Below are 4,166 nucleotides of genomic sequence, written 5' to 3'. Positions count from 1 at the left end.
ATCAGTGTATGTCTTTGTTACTTGGTGTCAGTGTATGTCTTTGTTACTTGGTGTCAGTGTATGTGTTTGTGACTTGTTGTCAGTGGATGTCTTTGTTACTGGGTGTCAGTGTATGTCTTTGATACTTGGTGTAAGTGTTTGTCTTTGTTACTTGGTGTCAGTGTATGTGTTTGTGACTTGTTGTCAGTGGATGTCTTTGTTAATGGGTGTCAGTGTATGTCCTTGTTACTTGGTGTCAGTTTGTGTCTTTGTGACTTGGTGTCAGTGTATGTCTTTGTTACTTGGTGTAAGTGTGTGTCTGTGTTACTGGGTATCAGTGTGTGTCTGTGTTACTGGGTATCAGTGTATGTCTTTGTTACTGGGTATGAGTGTATGTCTTTGTGACTTGGTGTCAGTGTATGTCTTTGTTACTTGGTGTAAGTGTGTGTCTGTGTTACTGGGTATCAGTGTATGTCTTTGTGACTTGGTATCAGTGTATGTCTTTGTGACTTGGTGTCAGTGTATGTCTTTTTTACTGGGTGTCAGTGTGTGTCTGTGTTACTGGGTGTCAGTGTGTGTCTTTGTGACTTGGTGTCAGTGTATGTCTTTGTTACTTGGTGTAAGTGTGTGTCAAAATACTTGGTGTAAGTTTATGTCTTTGTTACTTGGTGTAAGTGTGTGTCTTTGTTACTTTGTGTCAATGTGCGTCTGTGTTCCTGGGTGTCAGTGTATGTCTTTGTTACTTGGTGCCAGTGTATGCGTTAGTGACTTGTTGTCAGTGGATTTCTTTGATACTGGGTGTCAGTGTATTTCTTTGTTACTTGGTGCCAGTGTATGTGTTAGTGGCTTGTTGTCAGTGGATTTCTTTGTTACTGGGTGTCAGTGTATGTCTTTGTTACTTGGTGTAAGTGTGTGTCTTTGTAACTTGGTGTAAGTGTATGTCTTTGTTACTTGGTGTAAGTGTATGTCTTTGTTACTTGGTGTCAGTGCATGTCTGTGTTACTTGGTCTAAGTGTGTGTCTTTGTTACTTGGTGTCGGTGTGTGTCTGTGTTACTGGGTGTCAGTGTATGTCTTGGTTACTGGGAGTCAGTGTATGTATTTGTTACTTGGTGTAAGTGTGTGTCTGTGTTACTGGGTATCAGTGTGTGTCTGTGTTACTGGGTATCAGTGTATGTCTTTGTTACTGGGTATGAGTGTATGTCTTTGTGACTTGGTGTCAGTGTATGTCTTTGTTACTTGGTGTAAGTGTGTGTCTGTGTTACTGGGTATCAGTGTATGTCTTTGTGACTTGGTATCAGTGTATGTCTTTGTGACTTGGTGTCAGTGTATGTCTTTTTTACTGGGTGTCAGTGTGTGTCTGTGTTACTTGGTGTCAGTGTGTGTCTGTGTTACTGGGTGTCAGTGTGTGTCTTTGTGACTTGGTGTCAGTGTATGTCTTTGTTACTTGGTGTAAGTGTGTGTCAAAATACTTGGTGTAAGTGTATGTCTTTGTTACTTGGTGTAAGTGTGTGTCTTTGTTACTTTGTGTCAATGTGTGTCTGTGTTCCTGGGTGTCAGTGTATGTCTTTGTTACTTGGTGTAAGTGTGTGTCTTTGTAACTTGGTGTAAGTGTATGTCTTTGTTACTTGGTGTAAGTGTATGTCTTTGTTACTTGGTGTCAGTGCATGTCTGTGTTACTTGGTGTAAGTGTGTGTCTTTGTTACTTGGTGTCGGTGTGTGTCTGTGTTACTGGGTGTCAGTGTATGTCTTTGTTACTGGGAGTCAGTGTATGTATTTGTTACTTGGTGTCAGTGTGTGTCTGTGTTACTTGGTGTAAGTGTATGTCTTTGTTACTTGGTGTAAGTGTATGTCTTTGTTACTTGGTGTCAGTGTATGTCACTGTTACTTGGTGTAAGTGCTTGCCTGTGTTACTGGGTATCAGTGTATGTCTTTGTTACTTGGTGTCAGTGTATGTCTGTGTTATTTGGTGTAAGTGTGTGTCTGTGTTGCTGGGTGTCAGTGTGTGTCTGTGTTACTCGGTGTAAGTGTGTGTCTTTGTTACTTTGTGTTAGTGTATGTCTTTGTTACTTGGTGTCAGTGTATGTCTTTGTGACTTGGTGTCAGTGTCTGTCTTTGTTACTGGGTGTCAGTGTATGTCTTTGTTACTTGTTGTAAGTGTATGTCAAAATACTTGGTGTAAGTGAATGTCTGCGTTACCTGGTGTAAGTGTGTGTCTTTGTTCCTTGGTGTAAGTGTGCGTCTGTGTTACTGGGTATCAGTGTATGTCTTTGTTACTTGGTGTCAGTGTATGTCTTTGTTACTGGGTGTCAGTGTATGTCTTTGTTACTTGGTGTAAGTGTTTGTCTTTGTTACTTGGTGTCAGTGTATGTGTTTGTGACTTGTTGTCAGTGGATGTCTTTGTTACTGGGTGTCAGTGTATGTCTTTGTTACGTGGTGTAAGTGTTTGTCTTTGTTACTTGGTGTCAGTGTATGTGTTTGTGACTTGTTGTCAGTGGATTTCTTTGTTACTGGGTGTCAGTGTATGTCCTTGTTACTTGGTGTCAGTTTGTCTCTTTGTGACTTGGTGTCAGTGTACGTCTTTGTTACTTGGTGTAAGTGTGTGTATGTGTTACTGGGTATCAGAGTATGTCTTTGTTACTTGTTGTCAGTGTATGTCAAAATACTTGGTGTAGGTGTATGTCTTTGTTACTTGGTGTAATTGTCTGTCTATGTTACTTGGTGTCAGTGTATGTCTGTGTTACTTGGTGTAAGTGTATGTCTTTGATACTTTGTGTAAGTGTATGTCTTTGTATCTTGGTGTAAGTGTTTGTCTGTGTTACTGGGTATCAGTGTGTGTCTGTGTTACTGGGTATCAGTGTGTGTCTGTGTTACTGGGTATCAGTGTATGTCTTTGTTACTGGGTATGAGTGTATGTCTTTGTGACTTGGTGTCAGTGTATGTCACTGTTACTTGGTGTAATTGTGTGCCTGTGTTACTGGGTATCAGTGTATGTCTTTGTTACTTGGTGTCAGTGTATGTCTATGTTATTTGGTGTAAGTGTGTGTCTGTGTTGCTGGGTGTCAGTGTGTGTCTGTGTTACTCGGTGGAAGTGTGTGTCTTTGTTACTTTGTGTAAGTGTATGTCTTTGTTACTTGGTGTCAGTGTATGTCTTTGTGACTTGGTGTCAGTGTATGTCTTTTTTACTGGGTGTCAGTGTAAGTCTTTGTTACTTGGTGTAAGTGTATGTCAAAATACTTGGTGTAAGTGAATGTCTGCGTTACCTGGTGTAAGTGTATGTCTTTGTTACTTGGTGTAAGTGTGCGTCTGTGTTACTGGGTATCAGTGTATGTCTTTGTTACTTGGTGTCAGTGTATGTCTTTGTTACTTGGTGTCAGTGTATGTGTTTGTGACTTGTTGTCAGTGGATGTCTTTGTTACTGGGTGTCAGTGTATGTCTTTGTTACTTGGTGTAAGTGTTTGTCTTTGTTACTTGGTGTCAGTGTATCTGTTTGTGACTTGTTGTCAGTGGATGTCTTTGTTAATGGGTGTCAGTGTATGTCCTTGTTACTTGGTGTCAGTTTGTGTCTTTGTGACTTGGTGTCATGGTATGTCTTTGTTACTTGGTGTAAGTGTGTGTCTGTGTTACTGGGTATCAGTGTGTGTCTGTGTTACTGGGTATCAGTGTATGTCTTTGTTACTGGGTATGAGTGTATGTCTTTGTGACTTGGTGTCAGTGTATGTCTTTGTTACTTGGTGTAAGTGTGTGTCTGTGTTACTGGGTATCAGTGTATGTCTTTGTGACTTGGTATCAGTGTATGTCTTTGTGACTTGGTGTCAGTGTATGTCTTTTTTACTGGGTGTCAGTGTGTGTCTGTGTTACTTGGTGTCAGTGTGTGTCTGTGTTACTGGGTGTCAGTGTGTGTCTTTGTGACTTGGTGTCAGTGTATGTCTTTGTTACTTGGTGTAAGTGTGTGTCAAAATACTTGGTGTAAGTGTATGTCTTTGTTACTTGGTGTAAGTGTGTGTCTTTGTTACTTTGTGTCAATGTGTGTCTGTGTTCCTGGGTGTCAGTGTATGTCTTTGTTACTTGGTGCCAGTGTATGCGTTAGTGACTTGTTGTCAGTGGATTTCTTTGATACTGGGTGTCAGTGTATGTCCTTGTTACTTGGTGTCAGTTTGTGTCTTTGTGACTTGGTGTCAGTGTATGT

This window comes from Heterodontus francisci, unplaced genomic scaffold, assembly GCF_036365525.1.
Source record: "Heterodontus francisci isolate sHetFra1 unplaced genomic scaffold, sHetFra1.hap1 HAP1_SCAFFOLD_83, whole genome shotgun sequence".
NCBI lineage: Eukaryota > Metazoa > Chordata > Chondrichthyes > Heterodontiformes > Heterodontidae > Heterodontus > Heterodontus francisci.
This window is presented reverse-complemented; position numbering follows the sequence as displayed.